Source organism: Triturus cristatus, chromosome 10 (assembly GCF_964204655.1).
Source record: "Triturus cristatus chromosome 10, aTriCri1.1, whole genome shotgun sequence".
NCBI classification, from domain to species: Eukaryota; Metazoa; Chordata; class Amphibia; order Caudata; family Salamandridae; genus Triturus; species Triturus cristatus.
The window spans coordinates 856,997,590-857,015,693 of record NC_140593.1 but is presented as its reverse complement, the minus strand read 5'-3'; the positions used below and the strand labels follow the sequence as shown (position 1 = coordinate 857,015,693).

Genomic DNA, 18,104 nt, shown 5'->3' with positions numbered 1-18,104 from the left:
CGCTATTCGTTTGCACGTCCTTGTGTACTGAAGGTTGGGCCTACTTCATGAAAGCAAGGCATGAGAGCAGAAATGGTTTTATTGACCTCACCGAGAGCATACACCTAGAACAAACAAAATGTCTGAAGGATAGAGGCATTTTCATTTCTTGTTCGATGACGGCCATGGAAAAGACAGCAACCATATTGCAGAAGAGAGCAGCATGTGCAGTTGCTTGCTTTGGGTGAAGCATTCACTAACTCACTGCCAATAACCCCCGGAGCCGGTGCGAAAGGCGACTCTTGTGTGCCTAGGCTCGTTGGTCTAGGGGTATGATTCTCACTTAGGGTGCGAGAGGTCCCGGGTTCAAATCCCGGACCAGCCCTTTTTCAGAGGTAAACATACGAATCCTACTCAAAGCTCACAATGCCTGACTATTTCTCATTACACTCGCCGCATTGTTGCACAAAAAATTTTGAACCTCATAAGAAACATGGATCACCATGCTTTTTCTGCCTTCATGCTTAGTCTGTGTGTGTCCCAGGTGATGCTTTCCCAAGCTGTACTTGCTGGCATTTAGGCATCAGATATTTGTCTGTCGATGCCTGCATAAGTCAATTTTAATACGTCTAATTGCAAGCATGTGGCTGATATCTCTGCAGTTTTCACACTTGCTCCTCGCTTTCTGAGTGGCTGCTGATACAGCAGAATAGAAGTAGAGAGAATCCTTGAGAGGAACCTTGCTCTAACAGTAAAACACAGCAAGTGAGTTTCTGTAGTGTAGTGGTCATCACGTTCGCCTAACACGCGAAAGGTCCCCGGTTCGAGACCGGGCAGAAACACTGTGCATGAGCTGCTTTTATGTGCACCCTCTAAAACCTTATTATCTCAATGCAAGCTTAAGAAGAGGCGGTCCTTGAACCCAGCGAGCCGTGGGAAACTTCCTTTTCTTTTGCAAGACGAAACAAAGTAATCCGCATCCATCAGTGGTCGCTCTTGGGCCTAGCTTTTTTTTTGTCATGCCATGTTGTATTGTGGGGTCTTTACACTTGTGACATTGCTGTGAACGTTGTAAGTGCAAACATTGGCAGGTGCAGTCAGAAGAGTCAGATCTGTGCACACCCAAGGCTGTCAGGATGGCTGAGTGGTCTAAGGTGCCAGACTCAAGAGAGCTTGATCTTCAGTGCAACTGAGACTTCTGGTCTCCTCATGGAGGCGTGGGTTCAAATCCCACTTCTGACAGGTTTCTTTTACACCCTTAAATCGTCCTGTTTTTTGCAGTGCATTCCCCACACACCACAATCATTGCACGGACCTGTAACATATGACGAGAAATCCACCAACGATCAGGCTGGGCCCTCAATCACAATTCCATGTATTCCTGGAAGGGACACCTCAGGCACACCTTCCGTTAAATTTGCACTCCATCACACAAACTGCCGTGCTGGTTTCTCATCAAGCAGTTGATCCCATCTTTGTTGTGAGGCTCTCCTGCCACCTTTTGGGCGGAGAAGGCACTGTCCCTGCAACAACACAGGCAGACATGTTCAACAGGGCTTCCTGGTTATGTGGGAGGAGCAGATTGTCATTGGTCCCCCCTTGCGAATTTTAATTTACATAAGGAAGACAGAGAGGTAGCTGGGAGTAGGCAGTACACACGGACATTGAACTCTATCTTGTGATTTGCAGCCAATTCTAGATTGAGGCAGGAGGAAAGGAGGTGACTTGCCCAACAATGACCTTCCTGGGAATTCAGCCACCCTGGGGCTCCCAGGTGAGTGTTTCAGTCCTGCGAGCCACTCATATAAATCTCGCTTGATCGAGCCTGATCGAGCGCTGAGTGAGCGTGTTTGAATCCAAGAATCAAATGCCTCTGTCTTAGGAGCAAGAATTGGCAGGCCCTCCCTTGCATCTGGGGTGGAAGTCTATGGGGCAAGTGTCCAGGACTTGCAGAGGAGTACAAGTGCCAGAAAGTGCCTGCAGTTCTCATCAGCGCCTTTTTTCTGCTCTCTGGCAGCTAGGCTATCGACTGATCCCTTCCTTGCAAGAGTGAAAAAAACAACACCTTGAGAGAAAACATGACTTTGTGTGGTTCACATAGAGAGAGAGCAGCCAAATAGCCCTGCTTTGTTTCTGAAAGACGCATAAGAAATTGCTTAAAATGCCGACTGGGGAATCAGGCTCGTTGGTCTAGGGTTATGATTCTTGCTTCGGGTGCGAGAGGTCCCGGGTTCAAATCCCGGACGAGCCCATGCTGTGGTATTATTTTTAGGCTGCTTATTATATAGGGCCATTTCTTCTTTTCAATGCTATAAGACGCCGTGTATGGTGAGAAAGTTCCTTTCCCTCTACGCTATTTCCCACTTTTGGCGTATAGAATTTCAGTGCCGGACTTCTTTGCAACTGCTTTTCTGGGGTGGACCATCAGTGTAGGAAAATTAAATGCAAAGTGTTTTTCTAGTGTGGTTTCAGGTATGGTTTTAAAATCGCCTTTTGGAATAAAAGTGGTCCTCGTTCCTTTCTTCCAAAGAAAGAGATCGGGTAAGGAGGGTCCAACTTTGAGCTTCATGGACATTGGCCCTTGGTCTGTGCATTCCAGCCCACTACATGCCAAGAAGATTCCTGCAAGCGTGTCTGTTTCTGTAGTGTAGTGGTTATCACGTTCGCTTTACACGCGAAAAGTCCCTGGTTCGAGACCAGGCAGAAACAGCAGCTTTCTGTTTTTCACACAGTTTGCATTTACTCTCTCAACTTATAGGAAAGCTGAGATAATGGAAGCTGTCTATCCCTCACCAGCGTGACGTACTGTGCTCCAGGGGCATCAGTGACAGCTCAAAAAGAGAAGTGACGATAGTTTGCGCTATTCGTTTGCACGTCCTTGTGTACTGAAGGTTGGGCCTACTTCATGAAAGCAAGGCATGAGAGCAGAAATGGTTTTATTGACCTCACCGAGAGCATACACCTAGAACAAACAAAATGTCTGAAGGATAGAGGCATTTTCATTTCTTGTTCGATGACGGCCATGGAAAAGACAGCAACCATATTGCAGAAGAGAGCAGCATGTGCAGTTGCTTGCTTTGGGTGAAGCATTCACTAACTCACTGCCAATAACCCCCGGAGCCGGTGCGAAAGGCGACTCTTGTGTGCCTAGGCTCGTTGGTCTAGGGGTATGATTCTCACTTAGGGTGCGAGAGGTCCCGGGCTCAAATCCCGGACCAGCCCTTTTTCAGAGGTAAACATACGAATCCTACTCAAAGCTCACAATGCCTGACTATTTCTCATTACACTCGCCGCATTGTTGCACAAAATATTTTGAACCTCATAAGAAACATGGATCACCATGCTTTTTCTGCCTTCATGCTTAGTCTGTGTGTGTCCCAGGTGATGCTTTCCCAAGCTGTACTTGCTGGCATTTAGGCATCAGATATTTGTCTGTCGATGCCTGCATAAGTCAATTTTAATACGTCTAATTGCAAGCATGTTGGCTGATATCTCTGCAGTTTTCACACTTGCTCCTCGCTTTCTGAGTGGCTGCTGATACAGCAGAATAGAAGTAGAGAGAATCCTTGAGAGGAACCTTGCTCTAACAGTAAAACACAGCAAGTGAGTTTCTGTAGTGTAGTGGTCATCACGTTCGCCTAACACGCGAAAGGTCCCCGGTTCGAGACCGGGCAGAAACACTGTGCATGAGCTGCTTTTACGTGCACCCTCTAAAACCTTATTATCTCAATGCAAGCTTAAGAAGAGGCGGTCCTTGAACCCAGCGAGCCGTGGGAAACTTCCTTTTCTTTTGCAAGACGAAACAAAGTAATCCGCATCCATCAGTGGTCGCTCTTGGGCCTAGCTTTTTTTTTGTCATGCCATGTTGTATTGTGGGGTCTTTACACTTGTGACATTGCTGTGAACGTTGTAAGTGCAAACATTGGCAGGTGCAGTCAGAAGAGTCAGATCTGTGCACACCCAGGGCTGTCAGGATGGCTGAGTGGTCTAAGGTGCCAGACTCAAGAGAGCTTGATCTTCAGTGCAACTGAGACTTCTGGTCTCCTCATGGAGGTGTGGGTTCAAATCCCACTTCTGACAGGTTTCTTTTACATCCTTAAATCGTCCTGTTTTTTGCAGTGCATTCCCCACACACCACAATCATTGCACGGACCTGTAACATATGACGAGAAATCCACCAACGATCAGGCTGGGCCCTCAATCACAATTCCATGTATTCCTGGAAGGGACACCTCAGGCACACCTTCCGTTAAATTTGCACTCCATCACACAAACTGCCGTGCTGGTTTCTCATCAAGCAGTTGATCCCATCTTTGTTGTGAGGCTCTCCTGCCACCTTTTGGGCGGAGAAGGCACTGTCCCTGCAACAACACAGGCAGACATGTTCAACAGGGCTTCCTGGTTATGTGGGAGGAGCAGATTGTCATTGGTCCCCCCTTGCGAATTTTAATTTACATAAGGAAGACAGAGAGGTAGCTGGGAGTAGGCAGTGCACACGGACATTGAACTCTATCTTGTGATTTGCAGCCAATTCTAGATTGAGGCAGGAGGAAAGGAGGTGACTTGCCCAACAATGACCTTCCTGGGAATTCAGCCACCCTGGGGCTCCCAGGTGAGTGTTTCAGTCCTGCGAGCCACTCATATAAATCTCGCTTGATCGAGCCTGATCGAGCGCTGAGTGAGCGTGTTTGAATCCAAGAATCAAATGCCTCTGTCTTAGGAGCAAGAATTGGCAGGCCCTCCCTTGCATCTGGGGTGGAAGTCTATGGGGCAAGTGTCCAGGACTTGCAGAGGAGTAGAAGTGCCAGAAAGTGCCTGCAGTTCTCATCAGCGCCTTTTTTCTGCTCTCTGGCAGCTAGGCTATCGACTGATCCCTTCCTTGCAAGAGTGAAAAAAACAACACCTTGAGAGAAAACATGACTTTGTGTGGTTCACATAGAGAGAGAGCAGCCAAATAGCCCTGCTTTGTTTCTGAAAGACGCATAAGAAATTGCTTAAAATGCCGACTGGGGAATCAGGCTCGTTGGTCTAGGGTTATGATTCTTGCTTCGGGTGCGAGAGGTCCCGGGTTCAAATCCCGGACGAGTCCATGCTGTCGTATTATTTTTAGGCTGCTTATTATATAGGGCCATTTCTTCTTTTCAATGCTATAAGACGCCGTGTATGGTGAGAAAGTTCCTTTCCCTCTACGCTATTTCCCACTTTTGGCGTATAGAATTTCAGTGCCGGACTTCTTTGCAACTGCTTTTCTGGGGTGGACCATCAGTGTAGGAAAATTAAATGCAAAGTGTTTTTCTAGTGTGGTTTCAGGTATGGTTTTAAAATCGCCTTTTGGAATAAAAGTGGTCCTCGTTCCTTTCTTCCAAAGAAAGAGATCGGGTAAGGAGGGTCCAACTTTGAGCTTCATGGACATTGGCCCTTGGTCTGTGCATTCCAGCCCACTACATGCCAAGAAGATTCCTGCAAGCGTGTCTGTTTCTGTAGTGTAGTGGTTATCACGTTCGCTTTACACGCGAAAAGTCCCTGGTTCGAGACCAGGCAGAAACAGCAGCTTTCTGTTTTTCACACAGTTTGCATTTACTCTCTCAACTTATAGGAAAGCTGAGATAATGGAAGCTGTCTATCCCTCACCAGCGTGACGTACTGTGCTCCAGGGGCATCAGTGACAGCTCAAAAAGAGAAGTGACGATAGTTTGCGCTATTCGTTTGCACGTCCTTGTGTACTGAAGGTTGGGCCTACTTCATGAAAGCAAGGCATGAGAGCAGAAATGGTTTTATTGACCTCACCGAGAGCATACACCTAGAACAAACAAAATGTCTGAAGGATAGAGGCATTTTCATTTCTTGTTCGATGACGGCCATGGAAAAGACAGCAACCATATTGCAGAAGAGAGCAGCATGTGCAGTTGCTTGCTTTGGGTGAAGCATTCACTAACTCACTGCCAATAACCCCCGGAGCCGGTGCGAAAGGCGACTCTTGTGTGCCTAGGCTCGTTGGTCTAGGGGTATGATTCTCACTTAGGGTGCGAGAGGTCCCGGGTTCAAATCCCGGACCAGCCCTTTTTCAGAGGTAAACATACGAATCCTACTCAAAGCTCACAATGCCTGACTATTTCTCATTACACTCGCCGCATTGTTGCACAAAATATTTTGAACCTCATAAGAAACATGGATCACCATGCTTTTTCTGCCTTCATGCTTAGTCTGTGTGTGTCCCAGGTGATGCTTTCCCAAGCTGTACTTGCTGGCATTTAGGCATCAGATATTTGTCTGTCGATGCCTGCATAAGTCAATTTTAATACGTCTAATTGCAAGCATGTTGGCTGATATCTCTGCAGTTTTCACACTTGCTCCTCGCTTTCTGAGTGGCTGCTGATACAGCAGAATAGAAGTAGAGAGAATCCTTGAGAGGAACCTTGCTCTAACAGTAAAACACAGCAAGTGAGTTTCTGTAGTGTAGTGGTCATCACGTTCGCCTAACACGCGAAAGGTCCCCGGTTCGAGACCGGGCAGAAACACTGTGCATGAGCTGCTTTTACGTGCACCCTCTAAAACCTTATTATCTCAATGCAAGCTTAAGAAGAGGCGGTCCTTGAACCCAGCGAGCCGTGGGAAACTTCCTTTTCTTTTGCAAGACGAAACAAAGTAATCCGCATCCATCAGTGGTCGCTCTTGGGCCTAGCTTTTTTTTTGTCATGCCATGTTGTATTGTGGGGTCTTTACACTTGTGACATTGCTGTGAACGTTGTAAGTGCAAACATTGGCAGGTGCAGTCAGAAGAGTCAGATCTGTGCACACCCAGGGCTGTCAGGATGGCTGAGTGGTCTAAGGTGCCAGACTCAAGAGAGCTTGATCTTCAGTGCAACTGAGACTTCTGGTCTCCTCATGGAGGCGTGGGTTCAAATCCCACTTCTGACAGGTTTCTTTTACACCCTTAAATCGTCCTGTTTTTTGCAGTGCATTCCCCACACACCACAATCATTGCACGGACCTGTAACATATGACGAGAAATCCACCAACGATCAGGCTGGGCCCTCAATCACAATTCCATGTATTCCTGGAAGGGACACCTCAGGCACACCTTCCGTTAAATTTGCACTCCATCACACAAACTGCCGTGCTGGTTTCTCATTAAGCAGTTGATCCCATCTTTGTTGTGAGGCTCTCCTGCCACCTTTTGGGCGGAGAAGGCACTGTCCCTGCAACAACACAGGCAGACATGTTCAACAGGGCTTCCTGGTTATGTGGGAGGAGCAGATTGTCATTGGTCCCCCCTTGCGAATTTTAATTTACATAAGGACGACAGAGAGGTAGCTGGGAGTAGGCAGTACACACGGACATTGAACTCTATCTTGTGATTTGCAGCCAATTCTAGATTGAGGCAGGAGGAAAGGAGGTGACTTGCCCAAAAATGGCCATACTGGGAATTCAGCCACCCTGGGGCTCCCAGGTGAGTGTTTCAGTCCTGCGAGCCACTCATATAAATCTCGCTTGATCGAGCCTGATCGAGCGCTGAGTGAGCGTGTTTGAATCCAAGAATCAAATGCCTCTGTCTTAGGAGCAAGAATTGGCAGGCCCTCCCTTGCATCTGGGGTGGAAGTCTATGGGGCAAGTGTCCAGGACTTGCAGAGGAGTACAAGTGCCAGAAAGTGCCTGCAGTTCTCATCAGTGCCTTTTTTCTGCTCTCTGGCAGCTAGGCTATCGACTGATCCCTTCCTTGCAAGAGTGAAAAAAACAACACCTTGAGAGAAAACATGACTTTGTGTGGTTCACATAGAGAGAGAGCAGCCAAATAGCCCTGCTTTGTTTCTGAAAGACGCATAAGAAATTGCTTAAAATGCCGACTGGGGAATCAGGCTCGTTGGTCTAGGGTTATGATTCTTGCTTCGGGTGCGAGAGGTCCCGGGTTCAAATCCCGGACGAGCCCATGCTGTGGTATTATTTTTAGGCTGCTTATTATATAGGGCCATTTCTTCTTTTCAATGCTATAAGACGCCGTGTATGGTGAGAAAGTTCCTTTCCCTCTACGCTATTTCCCACTTTTGGCGTATAGAATTTCAGTGCCGGACTTCTTTGCAACTGCTTTTCTGGGGTGGACCATCAGTGTAGGAAAATTAAATGCAAAGTGTTTTTCTAGTGTGGTTTCAGGTATGGTTTTAAAATCGCCTTTTGGAATAAAAGTGGTCCTCGTTCCTTTCTTCCAAAGAAAGAGATCGGGTAAGGAGGGTCCAACTTTGAGCTTCATGGACATTGGCCCTTGGTCTGTGCATTCCAGCCCACTACATGCCAAGAAAATTCCTGCAAGCGTGTCTGTTTCTGTAGTGTAGTGGTTATCACGTTCGCTTTACACGCGAAAAGTCCCTGGTTCGAGACCGGGCAGAAACAGCAGCTTTCTGTTTTTCACACAGTTTGCATTTACTCTCTCAACTTATAGGAAAGCTGAGATAATGGAAGCTGTCTATCCCTCACCAGCGTGACGTACTGTGCTCCAGGGGCATCAGTGACAGCTCAAAAAGAGAAGTGACGATAGTTTGCGCTATTCGTTTGCACGTCCTTGTGTACTGAAGGTTGGGCCTACTTCATGAAAGCAAGGCATGAGAGCAGAAATGGTTTTATTGACCTCACCGAGAGCATACACCTAGAACAAACAAAATGTCTGAAGGATAGAGGCATTTTCATTTCTTGTTCGATGACGGCCATGGAAAAGACAGCAACCATATTGCAGAAGAGAGCAGCATGTGCAGTTGCTTGCTTTGGGTGAAGCATTCACTAACTCACTGCCAATAACCCCCGGAGCCGGTGCGAAAGGCGACTCTTGTGTGCCTAGGCTCGTTGGTCTAGGGGTATGATTCTCGCTTAGGGTGCGAGAGGTCCCGGGTTCAAATCCCGGACCAGCCCTTTTTCAGAGGTAAACATACGAATCCTACTCAAAGCTCACAATGCCTGACTATTTCTCATTACACTCGCCGCATTGTTGCACAAAATATTTTGAACCTCATAAGAAACATGGATCACCATGCTTTTTCTGCCTTCATGCTTAGTCTGTGTGTGTCCCAGGTGATGCTTTCCCAAGCTGTACTTGCTGGCATTTAGGCATCAGATATTTGTCTGTCGATGCCTGCATAAGTCAATTTTAATACGTCTAATTGCAAGCATGTGGCTGATATCTCTGCAGTTTTCACACTTGCTCCTCGCTTTCTGAGTGGCTGCTGATACAGCAGAATAGAAGTAGAGAGAATCCTTGAGAGGAACCTTGCTCTAACAGTAAAACACAGCAAGTGAGTTTCTGTAGTGTAGTGGTCATCACGTTCGCCTAACACGCGAAAGGTCCCCGGTTTGAGTCCGGGCAGAAACACTGTGCATGAGCTGCTTTTATGTGCACCCTCTAAAACCTTATTATCTCAATGCAAGCTTAAGAAGAGGCGGTCCTTGAACCCAGCGAGCCGTGGGAAACTTCCTTTTCTTTTGCAAGACGAAACAAAGTAATCCGCATCCATCAGTGGTCGCTCTTGGGCCTAGCTTTTTTTTTGTCATGCCATGTTGTATTGTGGGGTCTTTACACTTGTGACATTGCTGTGAACGTTGTAAGTGCAAACATTGGCAGGTGCAGTCAGAAGAGTCAGATCTGTGCACACCCAGGGCTGTCAGGATGGCTGAGTGGTCTAAGGTGCCAGACTCAAGAGAGCTTGATCTTCAGTGCAACTGAGACTTCTGGTCTCCTCATGGAGGCGTGGGTTCAAATCCCACTTCTGACAGGTTTCTTTTACACCCTTAAATCGTCCTGTTTTTTGCAGTGCATTCCCCACACACCACAATCATTGCACGGACCTGTAACATATGACGAGAAATCCACCAACGATCAGGCTGGGCCCTCAATCACAATTCCATGTATTCCTGGAAGGGACACCTCAGGCACACCTTCCGTTAAATTTGCACTCCATCACACAAACTGCCGTGCTGGTTTCTCATCAAGCAGTTGATCCCATCTTTGTTGTGAGGCTCTCCTGCCACCTTTTGGGCGGAGAAGGCACTGTCCCTGCAACAACACAGGCAGACATGTTCAACAGGGCTTCCTGGTTATGTGGGAGGAGCAGATTGTCATTGGTCCCCCCTTGCGAATTTTAATTTACATAAGGAAGACAGAGAGGTAGCTGGGAGTAGGCAGTACACACGGACATTGAACTCTATCTTGTGATTTGCAGCCAATTCTAGATTGAGGCAGGAGGAAAGGAGGTGACTTGCCCAACAATGACCTTCCTGGGAATTCAGCCACCCTGGGGCTCCCAGGTGAGTGTTTCAGTCCTGCGAGCCACTCATATAAATCTCGCTTGATCGAGCCTGATCGAGCGCTGAGTGAGCGTGTTTGAATCCAAGAATCAAATGCCTCTGTCTTAGGAGCAAGAATTGGCAGGCCCTCCCTTGCATCTGGGGTGGAAGTCTATGGGGCAAGTGTCCAGGACTTGCAGAGGAGTACAAGTGCCAGAAAGTGCCTGCAGTTCTCATCAGCGCCTTTTTTCTGCTCTCTGGCAGCTAGGCTATCGACTGATCCCTTCCTTGCAAGAGTGAAAAAAACAACACCTTGAGAGAAAACATGACTTTGTGTGGTTCACATAGAGAGAGAGCAGCCAAATAGCCCTGCTTTGTTTCTGAAAGACACATAAGAAATTGCTTAAAATGCCGACTGGGGAATCAGGCTCGTTGGTCTAGGGTTATGATTCTTGCTTCGGGTGCGAGAGGTCCCGGGTTCAAATCCCGGACGAGCCCATGCTGTGGTATTATTTTTAGGCTGCTTATTATATAGGGCCATTTCTTCTTTTCAATGCTATAAGACGCCGTGTATGGTGAGAAAGTTCCTTTCCCTCTACGCTATTTCCCACTTTTGGCGTATAGAATTTCAGTGCCGGACTTCTTTGCAACTGCTTTTCTGGGGTGGACCATCAGTGTAGGAAAATTAAATGCAAAGTGTTTTTCTAGTGTGGTTTCAGGTATGGTTTTAAAATCGCCTTTTGGAATAAAAGTGGTCCTCGTTCCTTTCTTCCAAAGAAAGAGATCGGGTAAGGAGGGTCCAACTTTGAGCTTCATGGACATTGGCCCTTGGTCTGTGCATTCCAGCCCACTACATGCCAAGAAGATTCCTGCAAGCGTGTCTGTTTCTGTAGTGTAGTGGTTATCACGTTCGCTTTACACGCGAAAGGTCCCTGGTTCGAGACCGGGCAGAAACAGCAGCTTTCTGTTCTTCACACAGCTTGCATTTACTCTCTCAACTTATAGGAAAGCTGACATAATGGAAGCTGTCTATCCCTCACCAGCGTGACGTACTGTGCTCCAGGGGCATCAGTGACAGCTCAAAAAGAGAAGTGACGATAGTTTGTGCTATTCGTTTGCACGTCCTTGTGTACTGAAGGTTGGGCCTACTTCATGAAAGCAAGGCATGAGAGCAGAAATGGTTTTATTGACCTCACCGAGAGCATACACCTAGAACAAACAAAATGTCTGAAGGATAGAGGCATTTTCATTTCTTGTTCGATGACGGCCATGGAAAAGACAGCAACCATATTGCAGAAGAGAGCAGCATGTGCAGTTGCTTGCTTTGGGTGAAGCATTCACTAACTCACTGCCAATAACCCCCGGAGCCGGTGCGAAAGGCGACTCTTGTGTGCCTAGGCTCGTTGGTCTAGGGGTATGATTCTCACTTAGGGTGCGAGAGGTCCCGGGTTCAAATCCCGGACCAGCCCTTTTTCAGAGGTAAACATACGAATCCTACTCAAAGCTCACAATGCCTGACTATTTCTCATTACACTCGCCGCATTGTTGCACAAAATATTTTGAACCTCATAAGAAACATGGATCACCATGCTTTTTCTGCCTTCATGCTTAGTCTGTGTGTGTCCCAGGTGATGCTTTCCCAAGCTGTACTTGCTGGCATTTAGGCATCAGATATTTGTCTGTCGATGCCTGCATAAGTCAATTTTAATACGTCTAATTGCAAGCATGTTGGCTGATATCTCTGCAGTTTTCACACTTGCTCCTCGCTTTCTGAGTGGCTGCTGATACAGCAGAATAGAAGTAGAGAGAATCCTTGAGAGGAACCTTGCTCTAACAGTAAAACACAGCAAGTGAGTTTCTGTAGTGTAGTGGTCATCACGTTCGCCTAACACGCGAAAGGTCCCCGGTTCGAGACCGGGCAGAAACACTGTGCATGAGCTGCTTTTATGTGCACCCTCTAAAACCTTATTATCTCAGAGCAAGCTTAAGAAGAGGCGGTCCTTGAACCCAGCGAGCCGTGGGAAACTTCCTTTACTTTTGCAAGACGAAACAAAGTAATCCGCATCCATCAGTGGTCGCTCTTGTGCCTAGCTTTTTTTTTGTCATGCCATGTTGTATTGTGGAGTCTTTACACTTGTGACATTGCTGTGAACGTTGTAAGTGCAAAGATTGGCAGGTGCAGTCAGAAGAGTCAGATCTGTGCACACCCAGGGCTGTCAGGATGGCCGAGTGGTCTAAGGCGCCAGACGCAAGAGAGCTTGATCTTCAGTGCAACTGAGACTTCTGGTCTCCTCATGGAGGCGTGGGTTCAAATCCCACTTCTGACAGGCTTCTTTTACACCCTTAAATCGTCCTGTTTTTTGCAGTGCATTCCCCACACACCACAATCTTTGCACGGACCTGTAACATATGACGAGAAATCCACCCACGATCAGGCTGGGCCCTCAATCACAATTCCATGTATTCCTGGAAGGGACACCTCAGGCACACCTTCCGTTAAATTTGCACTCCATCACACAAACTGCCGTGCTGGTTTCTCATTAAGCAGTTGATCCCATCTTTGTTGTGAGGCTCTCCTGCCACCTTTTGGGCGGAGAAGGCACTGTCCCTGCAACAACACAGGCAGACATGTTCAACAGGGCTTCCTGGTTATGTGGGAGGAGCAGATTGTCATTGGTCCCCCCTTGCGAATTTTAATTTACATAAGGACGACAGAGAGGTAGCTGGGAGTAGGCAGTACACACGGACATTGAACTCTATCTTGTGATTTGCAGCCAATTCTAGATTGAGGCAGGAGGAAAGGAGGTGACTTGCCCAAAAATGGCCATACTGGGAATTCAGCCACCCTGGGGCTCCCAGGTGAGTGTTTCAGTCCTGCGAGCCACTCATATAAATCTCGCTTGATCGAGCCTGATCGAGCGCTGAGTGAGCGTGTTTGAATCCAAGAATCAAATGCCTCTGTCTTAGGAGCAAGAATTGGCAGGCCCTCCCTTGCATCTGGGGTGGAAGTCTATGGGGCAAGTGTCCAGGACTTGCAGAGGAGTACAAGTGCCAGAAAGTGCCTGCAGTTCTCATCAGCGCCTTTTTTCTGCTCTCTGGCAGCTAGGCTATCGACTGATCCCTTCCTTGCAAGAGTGAAAAAAACAACACCTTGAGAGAAAACATGACTTTGTGTGGTTCACATAGAGAGAGAGCAGCTAAATAGCCCTGCTTTGTTTCTGAAAGACGCATAAGAAATTGCTTAAAATGCCGAATGGGGAATCAGGCTCGTTGGTCTAGGGGTATGATTCTCACTTCGGGTGCGAGAGGTCCCGGGTTCAAATCCCGGACGAGCCCATGCTGTGGAATTATTTTTAGGCTGCTTATTATATAGGGCCATTTCTTCTTTTCAATGCTATAAGACGCCGTGTATGGTGAGAAAGTTCCTTTCCCTCTACGCTATTTCCCACTTTTGGCGAATAGAATTTCAGTGCCGGACTTCTTTGAAACTGCTTTTCTGGGGTGGACCATCAGTGTAGGAAAATTAAATGCAAAGTGTTTTTCTAGTGTGGTTTCAGGTATGGTTTTAAAATCGCCTTTTGGAATAAAAGTGGTCCTCGTTCCTTTCTTCCAAAGAAAGAGATCGGGTAAGGAGGGTCCAACTTTGAGCTTCATGGACATTGGCCCTTGGTCTGTGCATTCCAGCCCACTACATGCCAAGAAGATTCCTGCAAGCGTGTCTGTTTCTGTAGTCTAGTGGTTATCACGTTCGCTTTACACGTGAAAGGTCCCTGGTTCGAGACCGGGCAGAAACAGCAGCTTTCTGTTTTTCACACAGTTTGCATTTACTCTCTCAACTTATAGGAAAGCTGAGATAATGGAAGCTGTCTATCCCTCACCAGCGTGACGTACTGTGCTCCAGGGGCATCAGTGACAGCTCAAAAAGAGAAGTGACGATAGTTTGCGCTATTCGTTTGCACGTCCTTGTGTACTGAAGGTTGGGCCTACTTCATGAAAGCAAGGCATGAGAGCAGAAATGGTTTTATTGACCTCACCGAGAGCATACACCTAGAACAAACAAAATGTCTGAAGGATAGAGGCATTTTCATTTCTTGTTCGATGACGGCCATGGAAAAGACAGCAACCATATTGCAGAAGAGAGCAGCATGTGCAGTTGCTTGCTTTGGGTGAAGCATTCACTAAGTCGCTGCCAATAACCCCCGGAGCCGGTGCGAAAGGCGACTCTTGTGTGCCTCGGCTCGTTGGTCTAGGGGTATGATTCTTGCTTAGGGTGCGAGAGGTCCCGGGTTCAAATTCCGGACGAGCCCTTTTTCAGAGGTAAACATACGAATCCTACTCAAAACTCACAATGCCTGACTATTTCTCATTACACTCGCCGCATTGTTGCACAAAATATTTTGAACCTCATAAGAAACATGGATCACCATGCTTTTTCTGCCTTCATGCTTAGTCTGTGTGTGTCCCAGGTGATGCTTTCCCAAGCTGTACTTGCTGGCATTTAGGCATCATATATTTGTCTGTCGATGCCTGCATAAGTCAATTTTTTTTGCGTCTAATTGCAAGCATGTTGGCTGATATCTCTGCAGTTTTCACACTTGCTCCTCGCTTTCTGAGTGGCTGCTGATACAGCAGAATAGAAGTAGAGAGAATCCTTGAGAGGAACCTTGCTCTAACAGTAAAACACAGCAAGTGAGTTTCTGTAGTGTAGTGGTTATCACACTCGCCTAACACGCGAAAGGTCCCCGGTTCGAGACCGGGCAGAAACACTGTGCATGAGCTGCTTTTATGTGCACCCTCTAAAACCTTATTATCTCAATGCAAGCTTAAGAAGAGGCGGTCCTTGAACCCAGCGAGCCGTGGGAAACTTCCTTTTCTTTTGCAAGACGAAACAAAGTAATCCGCATCCATCAGTGGTCGCTCTTGTGCCTAGCTTTTTTTTTGTCATGCCATGTTGTATTGTGGGGTCTTTACACTTGTGACATTGCTGTGAACGTTGTAAGTGCAAAGATTGGCAGGTGCAGTCAGAAGAGTCAGATCTGTGCACACCCAGGGCTGTCAGGATGGCCGAGTGGTCTAAGGTGCCAGACGCAAGAGAGCTTGATCTTCAGTGCAACTGAGACTTCTGGTCTCCTCATGGAGGCGTGGGTTCAAATCCCTCTTCTGACAGGCTTCTTTTACACCCTTAAATCGTCCTGTTTTTTGCAGTGCATTCCCCACACACCACAATCTTTGCACGGACCTGTAACATATGACGAGAAATCCACCCACGATCAGGCTGGGCCCTCAATCACAATTCCATGTATTCCTGGAAGGGACACCTCAGGCACACCTTCCGTTAAATTTGCACTCCATCACACAAACTGCCGTGCTGGTTTCTCATTAAGCAGTTGATCCCATCTTTGTTGTGAGGCTCTCCTGCCACCTTTTGGGCGGAGAAGGCACTGTCCCTGCAACAACACAGGCAGACATGTTCAACAGGGCTTCCTGGTTATGTGGGAGGAGCAGATTGTCATTGGTCCCCCCTTGCGAATTTTAATTTACATAAGGAAGACAGAGAGGTAGCTGGGAGTAGGCAGTACACACGGACATTGAACTCTATCTTGTGATTTGCAGCCAATTCTAGATTGAGGCAGGAGGAAAGGAGGTGACTTGCCCAAAAATGGCCATACTGGGAATTCAGCCACCCTGGGGCTCCCAGGTGAGTGTTTCAGTCCTGCGAGCCACTCATATAAATCTCGCTTGATCGAGCCTGATCGAGCGCTGAGTGAGCGTGTTTGAATCCAAGAATCAAATGCCTCTGTCTTAGGAGCAAGAATTGGCAGGCCCTCCCTTGCATCTGGGGTGGAAGTCTATGGGGCAAGTGTCCAGGACTTGCAGAGGAGTACAAGTGCCAGAAAGTGCCTGCAGTTCTCATCAGCGCCTTTTTTCTGCTCTCTGGCAGCTAGGCTATCGACTGATCCCTTCCTTGCAAGAGTGAAAAAAACAACACCTTGAGAGAAAACATGACTTTGTGTGGTTCACATAGAGAGAGAGCAGCCAAATAGCCCTGCTTTGTTTCTGAAAGACGCATAAGAAATTGCTTAAAATGCCGACTGGGGAATCAGGCTCGTTGGTCTAGGGTTATGATTCTTGCTTCGGGTGCGAGAGGTCCCGGGTTCAAATCCCGGACGAGCCCATGCTGTGGTATTATTTTTAGGCTGCTTATTATATAGGGCCATTTCTTCTTTTCAATGCTATAAGACGCCGTGTATGGTGAGAAAGTTCCTTTCCCTCTACGCTATTTCCCACTTTTGGCGTATAGAATTTCAGTGCCGGACTTCTTTGCAACTGCTTTTCTGGGGTGGACCATCAGTGTAGGAAAATTAAATGCAAAGTGTTTTTCTAGTGTGGTTTCAGGTATGGTTTTAAAATCGCCTTTTGGAATAAAAGTGGTCCTCGTTCCTTTCTTCCAAAGAAAGAGATCGGGTAAGGAGGGTCCAACTTTGAGCTTCATGGACATTGGCCCTTGGTCTGTGCATTCCAGCCCACTACATGCCAAGAAAATTCCTGCAAGCGTGTCTGTTTCTGTAGTGTAGTGGTTATCACGTTCGCTTTACACGCGAAAAGTCCCTGGTTCGAGACCGGGCAGAAACAGCAGCTTTCTGTTTTTCACACAGTTTGCATTTACTCTCTCAACTTATAGGAAAGCTGAGATAATGGAAGCTGTCTATCCCTCACCAGCGTGACGTACTGTGCTCCAGGGGCATCAGTGACAGCTCAAAAAGAGAAGTGACGATAGTTTGCGCTATTCGTTTGCACGTCCTTGTGTACTGAAGGTTGGGCCTACTTCATGAAAGCAAGGCATGAGAGCAGAAATGGTTTTATTGACCTCACCGAGAGCATACACCTAGAACAAACAAAATGTCTGAAGGATAGAGGCATTTTCATTTCTTGTTCGATGACGGCCATGGAAAAGACAGCAACCATATTGCAGAAGAGAGCAGCATGTGCAGTTGCTTGCTTTGGGTGAAGCATTCACTAACTCACTGCCAATAACCCCCGGAGCCGGTGCGAAAGGCGACTCTTGTGTGCCTAGGCTCGTTGGTCTAGGGGTATGATTCTCGCTTAGGGTGCGAGAGGTACCGGGTTCAAATCCCGGACCAGCCCTTTTTCAGAGGTAAACATACGAATCCTACTCAAAGCTCACAATGCCTGACTATTTCTCATTACACTCGCCGCATTGTTGCACAAAATATTTTGAACCTCATAAGAAACATGGATCACCATGCTTTTTCTGCCTTCATGCTTAGTCTGTGTGTGTCCCAGGTGATGCTTTCCCAAGCTGTACTTGCTGGCATTTAGGCATCAGATATTTGTCTGTCGATGCCTGCATAAGTCAATTTTAATACGTCTAATTGCAAGCATGTGGCTGATATCTCTGCAGTTTTCACACTTGCTCCTCGCTTTCTGAGTGGCTGCTGATACAGCAGAATAGAAGTAGAGAGAATCCTTGAGAGGAACCTTGCTCTAACAGTAAAACACAGCAAGTGAGTTTCTGTAGTGTAGTGGTCATCACGTTCGCCTAACACGCGAAAGGTCCCCGGTTCGAGACCGGGCAGAAACACTGTGCATGAGCTGCTTTTATGTGCACCCTCTAAAACCTTATTATCTCAGAGCAAGCTTAAGAAGAGGCGGTCCTTGAACCCAGCGAGCCGTGGGAAACTTCCTTTACTTTTGCAAGACGAAACAAAGTAATCCGCATCCATCAGTGGTCGCTCTTGTGCCTAGCTTTTTTTTTGTCATGCCATGTTGTATTGTGGAGTCTTTACACTTGTGACATTGCTGTGAACGTTGTAAGTGCAAAGATTGGCAGGTGCAGT

The 18,104-nt window shown here is 47.2% G+C and overlaps 12 non-coding genes across 12 annotated transcripts; all 12 read left to right on the top strand.

The window, feature by feature from the left end:
* Positions 1-748: 748 nt before the first annotated feature.
* On the top strand, positions 749-821 carry TRNAV-AAC (transfer RNA valine (anticodon AAC)). The gene has a single exon. It is a non-coding gene; the product is annotated as a tRNA-Val (tRNA).
* A 1,794-nt stretch (positions 822-2,615) lies between these two features.
* Positions 2,616-2,688, top strand: TRNAV-UAC (transfer RNA valine (anticodon UAC)). The gene has a single exon. It is a non-coding gene; the product is annotated as a tRNA-Val (tRNA).
* Positions 2,689-3,586: 898 nt separating this feature from the next.
* Positions 3,587-3,659, top strand: TRNAV-AAC (transfer RNA valine (anticodon AAC)). Its single transcript has one exon. It is a non-coding gene; the product is annotated as a tRNA-Val (tRNA).
* Positions 3,660-5,453: 1,794 nt separating this feature from the next.
* On the top strand, positions 5,454-5,526 carry TRNAV-UAC (transfer RNA valine (anticodon UAC)). The gene has a single exon. It is a non-coding gene; the product is annotated as a tRNA-Val (tRNA).
* Positions 5,527-6,424: 898 nt separating this feature from the next.
* Positions 6,425-6,497, top strand: TRNAV-AAC (transfer RNA valine (anticodon AAC)). The gene has a single exon. It is a non-coding gene; the product is annotated as a tRNA-Val (tRNA).
* A 1,794-nt stretch (positions 6,498-8,291) lies between these two features.
* Positions 8,292-8,364, top strand: TRNAV-UAC (transfer RNA valine (anticodon UAC)). The gene has a single exon. It is a non-coding gene; the product is annotated as a tRNA-Val (tRNA).
* Positions 8,365-9,261: 897 nt separating this feature from the next.
* TRNAV-AAC (transfer RNA valine (anticodon AAC)) lies at positions 9,262-9,334 on the top strand. Its single transcript has one exon. It is a non-coding gene; the product is annotated as a tRNA-Val (tRNA).
* Positions 9,335-11,128: 1,794 nt separating this feature from the next.
* On the top strand, positions 11,129-11,201 carry TRNAV-UAC (transfer RNA valine (anticodon UAC)). Its single transcript has one exon. It is a non-coding gene; the product is annotated as a tRNA-Val (tRNA).
* An 898-nt stretch (positions 11,202-12,099) lies between these two features.
* Positions 12,100-12,172, top strand: TRNAV-AAC (transfer RNA valine (anticodon AAC)). Its single transcript has one exon. It is a non-coding gene; the product is annotated as a tRNA-Val (tRNA).
* Positions 12,173-13,509: 1,337 nt separating this feature from the next.
* On the top strand, positions 13,510-13,581 carry TRNAP-CGG (transfer RNA proline (anticodon CGG)). The gene has a single exon. It is a non-coding gene; the product is annotated as a tRNA-Pro (tRNA).
* A 3,224-nt stretch (positions 13,582-16,805) lies between these two features.
* Positions 16,806-16,878, top strand: TRNAV-UAC (transfer RNA valine (anticodon UAC)). The gene has a single exon. It is a non-coding gene; the product is annotated as a tRNA-Val (tRNA).
* An 897-nt stretch (positions 16,879-17,775) lies between these two features.
* On the top strand, positions 17,776-17,848 carry TRNAV-AAC (transfer RNA valine (anticodon AAC)). Its single transcript has one exon. It is a non-coding gene; the product is annotated as a tRNA-Val (tRNA).
* The last annotated feature ends 256 nt before the right edge of the window (positions 17,849-18,104 follow it).